The sequence below is a fragment of the Choloepus didactylus genome, chromosome 15 (assembly GCF_015220235.1).
Source record: "Choloepus didactylus isolate mChoDid1 chromosome 15, mChoDid1.pri, whole genome shotgun sequence".
Classification (NCBI taxonomy): domain Eukaryota; kingdom Metazoa; phylum Chordata; class Mammalia; order Pilosa; family Megalonychidae; genus Choloepus; species Choloepus didactylus.
Window position 1 is genome coordinate 56,924,393 of NC_051321.1, and position 14,434 is coordinate 56,938,826.

Below are 14,434 nucleotides of genomic sequence, written 5' to 3' on the forward strand. Positions count from 1 at the left end.
GGTCTATAGTGTGGTGAGAGAAAGGGAGGAGATGACATAAGATACAGTTACAGAGATAGACAGGGGCCACATCAATGCCAGATGCACAAGTGAAGATCAGTTCTTCACTAAGATGCGATAAAATTTAAGTAAAAAAGCTGAGTGATGACTTCAGACCTTTAATGAGATTTCCAGAGTTTGTTTGAAATGTTCCAGAATGACCAAGCTGTTCTGCGATGGGGATGTTAGGTAGTCCATCAGACTGACCCAGAAATTAAACCAGAAATTAAGTTATTTGCTTAAACATCTTAGTGGCTTATTAGAAGGTTTATTTTTGTTCTGCCTGTTCTATATCATCTTCACTTTAGTACCAGGCTGGGGAGCAGTCTCTGTCTGAAACTTTATAGGTGTTGGGGCAGGAAGAAAGGGAGCATGAAGAAAAATATGCTGGCTCTTAGAGCATCTGTTCTTATTTCACTGGCCAAAGCGATGGCAATGGGGCTGTAAAGTATAATCCACCTCCAGGGAGAGACAGCTGTTTTTATGTACAATATACTCTACTACAATCCTTTTCCTTAATTTAGATAACCTGCATAGCTTCCAGAGACATTTTAGAGTATGCCCACTCTGGATGATGGAACATGGGAATTCAAGGAGCTTTAAAGCTTTATCATAGCCAGAAGCATGGGAGCTATCATGCTAGAATTGTCACCACTACCTTTATATATATTTTTTGAGAGCTGTGTGTTCCCCTTGAATGGGTTCAAGTTTCACAGTTTTTTTCCCAGATACCCTTTATTTACTTCTTGTTTCACGCTGCACCCATGCAAGACACACTCAACCCAATGGCAGTTTTAGCTAGCTGTGCTGTGAGGCAGCTCTGCTGCAACCAAGCGCTCACTTCCAATGGGTGGGGTGCATACCCAGACTGAGCTATCAAGTGTGTATTGCAGCATAGTCAGAGTCTGGCTAGGCTTAACCATAGAGAACAAGTAAATGATCAGGCATGTTAAGCTGAATATTTATTACACACCCTCTGTATACCCTCTGTGGAAGACACAGTCCTTCCCCTTGAAGAAAAGGAATCAACCAGAGAAACCACTGGGGATGTAGACTTGAGCATGAATTGTGGAGGATCCACTCATTTTGCCTGAGTTCCCAGTGTGGGTTCATTGTTCAAAGTTTAGACTGGGTTTTACCTACATTGAAGAAGTTTGGAAGTAAGGTGGACTTATTCTGTCATGTAGAGTTGGTTAAATATCTCTGAAATGTCTTTAAAGTTTTCTATTTATATTGCTATTTTTGTCAGGCTTTAAGTCCCATTAAATTGTGAATAGCAGGATCACTTGAAAAGTGTGACATGAAAGTACAGTGCCTTCACTCAGCAGCCACCTGTGATGTACTGTAGTAGTTTTGTTTTGTTTTGTTTCTACAAGTCATTGTAGAGTTTCCTTTCCTTTATTACTTCAAACAGAGGCTGTTTGTTTTCTCACTTTGAAGACAATGGGCAGGGAACCAATGTATTGGTACCTAGGTACCTGAAAAGTGGCAGGCACTGAATACATACATGTTGTTGAATAAGGAAGGTTGGATGGGTTTGGAGAACCACATAATCCACCTTTGTCCTGTCAGTTACTCCTTTATTCCATTCTCCTAGTGACACTAAGAGAGACAGGATGAAAATGAGGTAGATGCTTTGGCTTGCTAAAAAGAAGGAAGAATTTAAACAGGATGGCATTGATTTGCCGCCTTCTCTTTCTTCCAGCCAGATCAAACAGAGACTACTCTGGGAAGAGAACTGAATAAAGTAGGTTGGTTTTAGAGGGACTAAGAAGAGGAAGGATTATGTCAAACAGTAAAACAATGCCTTGCTCAAAGGTGGCAAATGTAGCTTCGCTCTGGGCAATTTTTGTCATAAGGAATTGCAGAATCGACATTGCTATTTTAGATTTTAGAGCTCAAAATCCAAATTTTCATCCCAGATCTCCTAATTTTAAAAAAATGTTGGCAATACTTTTAATTCTTTTTGGAGACTCTGTGTGGTACAAACAAAACATCTCTGCGAGCTGAATGTGGCCTAGGGACTTCCAGGTTATAATTTCTGGAGTACCTTGTTGTCCTTCACCAATCCAGCAAGCCCTTAGCAACACCAAGGTGAAAATCTTGAAGTAGCCAGACTTTTATTTACCTGGGTATCATGACTGAAAGAGAGGGGACTAAGCTGACTTTTTCAAAGAGATAAGGGGTCCTGATGAACTCTCCACACTCTTGCCTGGTTTCTCAGTGGCTAGACAGTAATGAGGATGAGGACAGCAATGCACAGCCATGGGAGAGATGCCCACTTCTGAGATGCCCAGTTGTGTGACTGATGTGCTGTTTGCTGACGAAGTATTGACATGCTCAAACCCATTTACTCAGGACTTTATGCTAATGAGGGGGTTGTGCAGCCGGAAAGGGCCAGTGGAGGATGGTGGCACAAGTCAGTCCTTGGTAAATGAAGTCATTAGAATCAAAAACTGTGCTTTCCTTTGATTTACAACTTGGTTGAGCCTATCAAGAAAAACAGTGCACACAAAATGGAGTACGGAGTAGAATTTCCCATTCACTGTTTCATGCCCTCTGATGTTTGATTCATTTGTTCATGCCCTCACCACTTACTTATTAAGTACCCATGAGGTGTCAGGCACTATTCTAGCCACTGTGGATATAGCAGAAACAAAAAAAATCCATGTCCTTGGAAAGTGTACAATCAAATATTAAGACCTGGTTGTGTACCTCACGTAATGGAACTCTTTAAAAGCTGAAAAGCAGGCTTCCCAGCTCTCAGAATTATGCCATTGCTTGAGTTAGTTGGTAGATGGAAGGAGTAATTGAAGATGTTGGAGGAAACTAGGCAAAGAGGTAACCTCTTTTTCTGGAATATAAACAGGAATTTCCAAGGTGATTCCTGAGGAAAAGTTCTTACACTTGCTGCTGCTGTAACTCCTATGGCCCACTGGTTCTTCTCACCACCTTTCAAGTCCTTTAAGCACATTCATCTCAACTTTGCTTTGGAGCTCTTTGGAATTGCTGAGGAGTCCTGTGATGTCCTGTGGGAAATGCAACCCTTAGGGTGTTTATTCTCTAACTCAGGAAGTGCCAAGGAATAAAGAATGAAATTTCTTCCCTGCAGGTTTACCTGAGTTGCTGTATCAGTCAGTGAAGGCAGCAGATATAATGGCAAGTTTCACTTTCCCCTAATTTTGAATTGTCTGCATTTAATTCTATTAAAGAAGCAAAAGCTACTGGGCTTATTTCTAAGGATGCTGGTCAGAGTCCACTAGTTTTTTTTGCTTGTTTTTGTTTTTATATTAGTACATGTGTATAGATAGCCAGGTAACCATGTAAATAATCACACCACTATCTTGAGTCTCTATTATCTAAAGAACTCTTGCAAAATTTGGCTTAAATCTCCATCTTGGAAATGTCTACTTCTGGACTATTTGATCATTGATTCATGAAAGAGAAGCAGTGCCAAATGACTAGGAAATTATACGTCTTTTAATATATCACCCCTTCTTCAACAAATCAAGGACATCAAGGCTTACCCAGACAAGAAGTTAGCTTTTGGATCGTTGGCTTCTTCAAAGAGCCTCAATGAATGAGTTAATACCACTCCTTTGATTCATTTCTGGGCTTCTCACACATACCTGTCATACAGTCAAAAGTGACCTAATGCTCAAAATAATAAAGAAAAGCAAATAACTTTTTTTTTTTGCTTATTTGTCCTAGAGAAAAACCTTGGTCTTGATGGAACCCCAGATGATACCAAAATGAACATGGTGGAACATTAGGATACAAAGGCAGACCTTATTTAAAGAGGAAAGAAGACTGGCTGCTTATGTACCCAGTGGAGATGTAGACCCCCTCTTAGACATTGTGAAATAATCTTGCACAGTGTATTGCTGTAATTTGGCAATACAACAGTGATAATACATTTTAATTTAACAAACTGAGGAATTTGGCAAAAATATAAAATTAAAAAAACAGAGCAAATATCAAGGATTTATCAATCACAGTTCAGTATTTTACAGCAATGTTAATCAAGGAAAAATGTAAATACATTTTTATAAACTGGCAGACCAAAGGCTGTATTAGGAATATATAATGTATGCCCCATTCAATCCATGTATACATATAAAAATATACATATACTCATATGCACATAAAATCTTGATTATACTTTGAATATTTTTGTTTCTGAGTAAATCTGTGAACTTTAGCTTGACCTGAAGCTTAGCCAGCCCCTCATTTATCCCAGTTTACCCCTAAAGTCGAGTTTTCAGATACATAGATGTACTATAACACTCATTTAGTACCTAGACAAGCACACACAACTGAGTTTCTAGTTCAGGATAAATTTTTTGTCAGACTGTTAGTCAGAAATTTGTAACTCTCAGAGAAAGTTAGGAAACTTGGATTCAGGTCTTGGTTTCACAAATAGAGGACTTGGGTGGGGGTGCATTTTTTTTTAACCTTTGAGGTGGGTCTCAGTTTGCTCAACTCTAAGATGATTTTTGGTGTGGGGATAGGGGTGCATTCCATTTATTTGGACACCATGCAAATGCAGTCTGTACATGTTTTCTGCATTGATATTGAATCCTTACTGGATACAAGTCATCCATTTGGCAATAACCTTTAATGGCGAGGCAATATGTGACACTGCCAAATGGCTCTAAGCACTCATTTAATATGTATATGGGGACCACTACTACCACAGACACGATGTACCTTATAGCGTGGTTATGAGGTCTAAGTGCAATAATAAATGTCATGGACTTAGAAAGTGGTACATAGTGAACATTCAAATTTTAGCAACAACAAGGATGATTTACTACGTGGAACTTACCTAGTGTAGGGGTTGCAAACTCCAATGTCTACCAGGCCAGTCAGGGCACAGAAATCTAAGTGCGACTGGGACTCTGGTGCCAGGAGAGCATGTGGCTGACTGGAGGAGATACAGACAATATGGCTTCAGCAGGTTGTTGCCTTGTGGGAATGAGGCCTGTGTTTGCCAAATCTTGTTTTTCCAGAGGAGTTAGAAATTTGGGTTATTCTGTGAAATCTACCAACTTGTAAGCACTGATAATGAATGTCAGTTAGAAAACAAAACAAACATGGTGATGATAGCACAACATTGTAATTGTAATTAGTGTCACGGAATTGTATATTAAAAATGGTTAAAATGGCAAACTTTATGGTATATAATGTTACAATGAAAAAATAAAAACAAAAAAACAAGTGCTTTATGGGCCAGAAGCAACTGCAGGCTAGATGGTTCATGGAGCTGCTAGTTAAAACCTCTGGAACATGCTTGCCGTAATAGCACCAATTCCCCAGTTTTGGGTGGCAGCCCAAACCAAAATGTCAACAACAATTATTTGTCAGTTTATCTTAACTTCTTGGCTTGTCCGTCATATGCACAGAATTTATGTAAGTTGGCAGTTTGCATGGGCAGAACTGAGTGTTAGGGACTATCTGTAAAGTGACACAGGCAAGAATAGGACCTGCTAGGGAGGTGGACGGGACCTGCCTGGGCTCGTATGAAGACAGGGGTTAGACAATTACCTTATGCCAGAGAACACAAGGACACTGTAGAGCACAGATAGGTGAAGAGTTTAACACAATTTATTTTATGCTTAAATAATCAACTAGGTCATCCAGTGTGTGGTTTTTCATACATATGTCATTAGAGCTATGTGTCATTGAATGCTGATTTTATATGAATATAATAACAAATTAAAGAATTTCACCAAAACCCAAATAAAAATGCCCTTTAAAACATAGCAGCCTTATTAACCTAATATGACACTGCTAGAATGGTTAAATGATTGGCTTACTGAAAGGTGTCTACATCTTATAGCCAGTACACAGTACAGTAATAATTTTACAGCGTGCTGCCATTCTACTAGCTAAGGATTTCAGTTCAATCCATTTTAATACCCCTAACTGGGGCCTCTTTTGAGCACCATCCACCTCTAAAGCAGCAAGCATTATCCCCTTTTAAGCACTTAACAGATAGCACCCCCCCCCCAAAGCAACTACTGTATAAGTTATTTTTTTCTTTTTTAGGTCATTTCATTGAAAAATTGGCAATAGCAACAAATATTAGATGAAGGGCTTTGTGTTTACAGATAAAATCTTCTGTGTTGCAGTATACTGTAGTGTTTGCAAAATTGGAAAAGATTTAATCAAAATAAGGTGATACACATGCATGAAAATATTAGTATTCTGAAGAAAAAATTTTCACAGAACTACAGAATTCCCCATTTCGGGAATTATTTAAATTTGCAGCAGATTTTAAAGATTTTTTTTTTTAAAATCAAGCCAGCAGTTTTGCATATACAAACATTATAACTGCTAATATATAAGAATCAGTGAAGATCCCCCACCCAGACCCCCCGAACACTCACACTCCTCTCCTAGGGTAAAGTCACTTGAGACCCCTATTATGTTAAATGCATTTGCAGTATTCTGTTTGTGTTCTAAGAGGCAGTGCCTTATCAACATTTATTCTATTTTTTTGTTAGAATTTACACAGTGTTATTATTTACAGCAAAACTATTGATGTTTTAAAAAAGAAACAAATAGTGTTTATACCCTGACAGTTTGGGTCCAAGAAAAATAAGGCGAGCTGTTGTGAATTTAGTAATTTTAGTGTTCTCCATGATCAGAACACTCCATCTCCTTCTGTCCCTTCTGGTGGCAAGAATTTCTTCCTTTTGTAAATGACACCAAATTACTTGAGATAAACTATTAACAGCATGGCTTCTTGTATATACACTGCATTGCTAATTGCACACGCGCCAATCCTGGGAATGAAAGTGAATTTCCATGCTCTGTAAATTGGCTCATGCTAAATTAAAATGTGAGTGGTTTTCTTTTTCTTTTTGCGTAAAAAAAATCATGCAGTAAATGTGTGGAAGCAGCAAACACACACACCCTTCTCCGTGAATTTTTACTTCCTGCTGACATTTCTTCCATGAATTTCTCAATACTGGCAGTAAAAACACATGATCCTGTAGAGAGACAACAATAGGTAGTGAGTTTAGCTTTCTTTCTCTCTTTTTCTGTCTTTTTCTGGTAAAAGAACTTGCCTAAGCATTCCTTGCCATTCAACAGAAAAGCCTCAGAGTTTGGTGCCGTTTATGTTCTCATGGAGTGGTTTAACATGATGCTTTTGACTGAGGCTCTCTGCTGTTACCTCTGAGGACAAGGTCCTGAAGTGTATTGGAAAAGCTCTTTGTGGCCAGTGACCTTATCCAGGTGTCCCTGTGACTTCCAGAGAATCTTACCTATTGAATTTGTGATTTTAGGGGTCTAGTTGGAAAGACCAGCTTCTACTTTATCTCTTGATGCTAAGGTTGCTCACCTACTTCGGCAAGCCATTTACAGCCTTTTAGGCCTCAATCTTGTTATTTGTAAAATGAGGCTGGATGAGGTGCTTTCTGAGATTTCTGGCAACATTAAAATGTCAGAGATCTGTGGTTTCCATAGGCTTAAAAGGTCAGGGATATGGAGTCAGGATAGAATATTTCAGTTATTTCTGAAATTTTTTTATGAGCAATCATGCCCAAAAGCCAACCTCTTCCAAAAAGAGGGAGCAGTGTCATTATTTCATTACCAAGAAATTGCTTTTCTGTATGCAAATTAAAATTAAAGACTCCGTCTTCTATCATTGCAAAACATACTTTTCCTTCTCCTGCTCCCCAGTCATAAGTGGAATGAATTAATTTTATGTGAGCCTTTAATGGAGGCTCCACCAAGAATGTCTTAGCCTACCAAATGATGCCTGCAGAATTTATCAGTGTTTTACAGCCAGTGCTAATATGTCAAAAAGAATCACATTCCTTAGCAGGGGTTTTGTAATTTCATGCAGTACTATTATTCCTGGTATGAACTTCTCCAAAAACAAAGTTCTTCCTTATGTACAGTCCTCCTGGTCCAATGTAAAGGTGACAAATATTTGAATGCCTGCCTGAGAACAAGAACTTAGCCCCCTTACTTGAGTAAGACAAAAACAGTTTTAAGAACAACCTTGTTCACTAAAATGTAAACTACAGACTGTTTTTGCAGGTCTAGGAGAACCTTTAGAATTCTGTTTCTGTTGGGGCCTGAGTGTTCCCAGGGACATTGAGGTCTTTTACCCCTGAAAGGTTTCTTTCTTTTTAGAAGGATCACCCAGGATACCTTGGCTTCTGTAAACATGTCAGTATGACACTTGCTCTGTCTGTCCCACTATGGTTCTGGCTTCCTTTTTTGTATTAAAAGTGCTACTGACCTTCATGCCCAGGTCACTAAATGTTGAAGCCAAGAACAAGAAAGTATCAGTTCCTGCTGGGGTGATTTCAACACCTGCTCTCCTCCTTTGACTCTGCAGAGGTACCAGAGAAGGAAAGTGACACATCTGGGCAGATCATGGCCCAGAGGGTGGGCAAATCAGAGTAAGATGAGGATTTTCTCACTTCTCCTTTTACCACTTAAAGTCTAATCTTCTAGGCACAGTGTTACCACAGTGCTCTCCCCACTCTGTTTCTTAAGAAGAATCCTCAGCATCTTTTCTCTAGTTGAATTTTTATTTTTTCCAGCTTTATTGATGTATAATTTACATACCATACAATTCACCTATTATAAACAAATGGTTTGATAGTTTTTAGTAAATTTATATAGATGTGCACTAATCACAATCGAGTTGAATTTTTTGTTTCGATTCTTCTCTTCTAAAAATCAATAAATCAATCCAACCTCTCAGCTTAATTCTGTAATAAGTAAGGCCCTTCTCTTAGCATCTCAAAGCAAGCAAACCTTTCTTTCTAGAAGTAGTGGATATGCTACTATAATTTTTTTAAATGGTACTAATTATGCTCATATATATTTGGATGAGTATGATTTGAGTAATGGTTTAAAAGGGGGGGGGGTTAATTTCCCTTTTATTGCCCAAATAAATCTCTTTTGTTCTTGGCTGTGCAATCAGCATTTGTTGGCCCCAACCACCTCATAGTGCAGGAAGGGCATTTATTGGACAAAAGACTTTGTATCAAGTACAGTGTTGCACAAAAAACATAACAGTCTGTATGTCTGTTACAAAATATTGACACTTTGTATATACTGTGATGACAGTGCCACCTGATGGGAAGGTAGGGAGCAGAAGCCATTAAGAAGACATTTCAGAAATAGAATTTTTAACTGTCTCCTCTTTCTGGGTTTAGGTAATGGATATGAGATGAAACATTTGCCTTAGGAATCTCATGGGTTTTCCATGCCTTTCAAACCCAAAGGTAGGAGAAACCCACTCACAAAACCAATTTAGACAACAATTATTCCTTTTTAGCCATTTCAGTATAACTTTAAGAAACATTTTTAAATATAGAAAAACACAGCTATCCAATGGATTTTCCTGGTAGTTGATATTTCACAGATGAATGTTGTACTTTTCCACACTGCATCTTCAAGTCAGGAGTATACTCAGGTGTAGGATCGACCTTTCATTTATACCCAGGGGCATACCAGGGGATTTTAATCAGAAATAAAGGTCACGAATCAGGGGGCTGGTTCTTGGAACAAAGGCCTGAGTGGTACTCTAGACCTGCTGCCTGAGTTGCCAGAGATGAGACTTGGGCAGGTACACCTTCAAGTGAAATTTTAAAGGTACTACTAGGACTTTAAAATTAATCCTAGGTTATTTTTAAGTCCCTACTTTGTTTCCTGGTTTTCTGACTCTTCTTCTTTTCCTTGATCCTCTATATTGCCACCAAAAAATTTTCCTAAAGTCTTCTTTTATTCCTGTTATTTTCCTGGTCAGGAATCTTCTGTGGCTATCTAGTGCCTAGCAAAAAAAAAAGAAAAAAAAAGTCCTGACTCTTTAGTGTGGCATCTGAAGCTTTCTGTAGTCCAGCCCAACTCACCTTTTTTTAGGCTTAATTTTCACTACTCACCAACAAAAAGCTTTGTTTCACAATCTCTAGTGGTTCGCAAACTTAGGTGCACTTTAGAATTACCTGAGAGAAATTTTGAAAATTCCAATACCAATTTAGTCGATTTCTGGGGGTGGGACTCAGCATCAAAATTTTCTAAAACTCTTTAGATGATTGCAATGTCCAGCCAAGTTTAAGAACCAGTGATATGTTCTAGAGCAGTGCCTCATAAAATTTAATGTGCATATGCATCACCTTGGGAATCTTTAAATGTGGATTCAGATTCAGTAGGTCAGGGGTGTATTTCTAAACAGACTCAGGGGTTATGCTGATCCTGCTGGCCCACAGACCATACTTGGAGAACATGGAGCATATAGACTACATGCCAATCATCGACTATATACATTGTCTTCCAACTTCGTTTTCATTGCTCATGATTTTGTATTCACCTATACTTTGCTTCCCTATACTTAATCCATCTAAATTCTCTCTACACTTCAAGGATGCTTCAAATACCACCTCCCTGAAAGTGCAGCTTCTGATCTCCCTAATAAGATTCACCTTTGCAGGTTAACTCCTACTCATCTGTAAAGACTTAGCTCTGATATGGCTTAAAAAAAGCTTTCCCTGATATGCCTTCTCCACACCCCAATTGAGGACACAGAGCCTTCTTTCATTCTTCCTCTCTCTCTCTACTCATCTCTCTCATCCCTTCTTTTCTCTCTTTCTCTCCAATTAAACAAGTCAGAGAACTAAGATCCTTTTATGTCAGTATAATCAACTACAGTGAAGCTTTAAAGTAATTCCCAATTCATGGTACCCCACTGTCTCCAGGATAAAGACCTGAGCATAGCACATATGATCCTCCATACTGCCCTGTTTCAAAATCCTACTCTTTTTTCAATACCTAGTTCAAATACTCACCTCCAAGAAGCTTTGCAAGATCTCCTCTGTTGGAGTTAATTACATCTTCCACTGTGTGCTCCTAGAATTTTTCTCATTTTTAGCAGTTACATTTTGATTTGTGTAACTCATGATCATGTTTGCCTCTTGGACTAGTCTGTAAAGTTACAGTGGTCAGCAGTTCACTCAACTGAGTAGCAGACACTTAGGATAATGTCTTGAAAATTGTCCTCCCCTTGCCACCTATATAGTGTGTGTCACAAAATTTTGTACATGATAGATAAGTAAATGGGCTCTAAATGTGTGTGGTCACTTATTCACAGAAACTGATCAGTTCATATGCGTTCTGTTGTAAGAAAGTTTCTCTCATCCACTGATATTAAACTGCATGGGATAAAATATTTTGAGGTAAAACCAAACAAATACCACAAGAGGGTTGAGGCTGAATATGTAGGCAATTTTAGATTGGAATAGGGAATACAGAACAGACTCTAACAGAAAAAATATAGGAGGGTAAAAGTTGGAACTCTTGAGGAAGAGGTCAGAAGCAGCTTTTAAAGCTGTATGTCTTCTCAAAATGTTGTTTCTTAAGGCTCAGTCTTGAACCCCTTCTCTGCTTATTTCAACTTTCTCCCTAGGTAATTGCATCTGTTCTCTAGTGTTCCACACCCATCTTTATAGTGAAGACTCCACATTTTTATATGTCAAGCTCCAGCATTTCCTCAGAGATCCAGATTTGTATATCTAACGTTAATTCTTGGAAGTCTGTTAAGTACCTCACGCTCAGCAAGTCCGAACCTGAATGCCTGATAGTCCCAAAACCTGTTCCTCTTCTATTTCTATTTCTGCTCCTTTCTCTAGATCAAGTTGCATAAGCCTGCAACCCACAAGTCATTCTTAACCCTACTTTTCTACTCCCAAGCCAATCCATCAAGTGCTGCTGAATTTCCTAAAAGCACTCCCAGGTTCTAGCATAAGCCACCGTTATATCAGATTGGACTACAACAATAACCTTTAAACTACACATCTTAATTTACTCATGTGCCCCACCCCCCCCGCCACATTCTCTATGCATCTATCAGTGTGCTCTGAAAACAAACAGAAATCAACAAAAAAAATCAGGTCAGGCTCTTACTTAAAATACTTGAAAGGCTTCAAATTCCATTTAGAATAAAATCTAAATCCTTTACTCTGGCCGACAGGGCTCTGAATGATGGCTCCTTCCTGCATCTCCCACTTCATGTTGTGTCTACCTTACCCACCAGCAGCTTGCCATGCTGGGGTCACACTGATCTTTTGTTTCTTCAGATATGCCAGGCTTTTCCCCACCTTGAGGCCCTTGCACGTGCTGTACCCTTTGCTTGGAGTCCTCTTTTTCTCTTCCCCTTTCTTTACATAGCTGGTGCCACATGTGAGGTCTAAGGTTAAGTGTCATGACTTCAGAGAGACCTTCCTCAGCCCCTGTTGAAATATGTTCCCACATTATTCTCTCATTGGATTGTGGACTTGATATTTTAGCACTTAAACCACATTTGCCCCATCTCTTTTCCCCTTCCAGTCTGAGAAATCCAGAAGGGCGGGGACCAAGGAGGTTTTGTTTACCATTATGTATTTAACCCTTTACTCTGTCAGGCAGATGGTCAAAAGATTTTTGAAGGAATGGATGAAATGATTCAACATTTTGGCCGTAGATAAAGTGCGGCTTCTGATAAAGGCACTGTTGCCACTGTTGTCTTCCATATGGCTGTGAGATCCTGAGCACTTCCTCCAAAGAGGTTTGGAATATGGCTATTCCAGAGTCTTTATCAGGGCTTATATCTGGGGACCGTTCCTTGCCATGACCTCACTAATCAGTCTTCTAATGGTGTTTGAAGTAAAAATTTGTAGATAATGGATACCTTAAAAATGAAGTTTCATTTTGTTTTTAAACAGAACAAAAATCCATGAGTGTTTTCACTGTACAGAGTGTGAAGAAATTTACTCTGGGTTGCCTTTATACGTGTATTTGACTCAAAATTTGTTTTTAGGTCTCTAATCATGAACTAGTATGTAGCTATTAATATGAGTAATAGTTAAGAGATTTATTCTTTTTTTACCAGCTATAAGACCTTGGGTATGTAATTTAACTTTTCTAAATTTATAAAAAGTTTCCTCTTGTATAAAAAAAGGATAGTAGTCTTACTACTTACTTGCTTACTTCATAGTATTGTTTTGAGGATTACATGAGGTAATGTATATAAAGATCTTACCCTAGTGCTAGCATCTAGTAATCATTTGATAAAAATTGACTTTTAGTAATCATTTGATAAAAGATAACTTTTATTATTCATAAATAATTTTAGAGAGACAGCATAATGTAATAAATGAGCACTAGGCTGAATATCAGTAATCTTGAGTTGAAATCCTAGCTCTACCAATAGTATGCTGTGTGACTGTAGACACATCATGTGACCTTCTCCAAGCCTGACTATCCTCATCTGTAAAAGGTAGCAAACAAAATTGGCCCAACCTGCCCCAAGGCTTATTTCAAGGATTAAATAAGACAAGAAAGTAAAAGCACTTTATAAACTATGAATCACTATATAATACAGTGATAAATCTTTCTCACTATAATTTGTCCCTATAAGAAAGAAATCTTTATTATTAATTTAAGCTGCCATTAGCTTTTTCCCTCACATTAAAAACAGAATGGATGTGATTTCATATTAAAGAAAAGCAGGTGCAGGGTTCAGAAAGCTCAAAACTCAGCTAGTTTCTAAGATGGGATATAAAAATTTTGATGTTACCATCTGAGACTCAGTGAAATTTGGCAGTAAAGTTCTATTTGTTCAGCTCTGTTTAAAAAGGGGGGCGAGGGGACAGCCAGCAGGGCTATAAAACATTCAATATATTTGCAAATTGATTTTTTCCAGAGAACACATTCAGTGTTCTGGAATTCCAAGCAGTTTCCTTGGACTCAATTTCTATGTTTAGTTATGGAAGGTAAACATTACCCTGGAGAGGAAATTGAGGCTTGCAGTAAAAATCACTATTTCTTTCCATCTTTCACATTATTAATTTTGCTTTATGAAGTTTTCACATTCATATGAATTCTTCTACCCAACTTTCTCTTTTCATTGAGTGGTGTAGTCAGTGAGCCAAGGTCCCTGACAACTTCTTTACAGAATGGATTATTGATAATTCTAAAGACTCTTGTATATTAGTGACTAAGTCATTTCTGTATTAATACACTCTGAAGGACTCTGGAAGAACAGTGCTGTCATAAATTTATTGGTGCCATTTATTCACAGATATTAGGTATATGTTGCAGTAGAAAAATAGCTCAGCTGGTGTAGGTGACCTTTTTTGATTCTTTCCCACTTGGATTCCGGATCTATGATTGAACAGCTTGCTAAAGCTGACTGAACTCTCCTCTAATTTCATTTCATTTATCACTTAGAATTGTTTAACTAGACTAATTCAATACAGCAAACTCATGCTTAGTGTTTTATTAGTCTGCTATACATGCAGGTTTTTCACCAGGTTCAGCAGTAGGATATGCATAATAGGTAGGTTCATTCTAGATATTGCTATGCTGAGGTTAATTTTCTGATCTCTTA

The 14,434-nt window shown here is 38.2% G+C and overlaps 1 protein-coding gene across 11 annotated transcripts in view; it reads right to left on the reverse strand.

The window, feature by feature from the left end:
• Positions 1–5,624: 5,624 nt before the first annotated feature.
• ANK3 (ankyrin 3) overlaps positions 5,625–14,434 on the reverse strand; it is a 516,597-nt gene continuing 507,787 nt past the window's right edge. For all 11 annotated transcript variants that reach the window (XM_037804170.1, XM_037804174.1, XM_037804175.1 and 8 more), the window contains one exon: positions 5,625–7,037. The gene's annotated coding sequence lies outside the window, so the exon portion shown is untranslated. The remainder of the gene's footprint in view (positions 7,038–14,434) is intronic.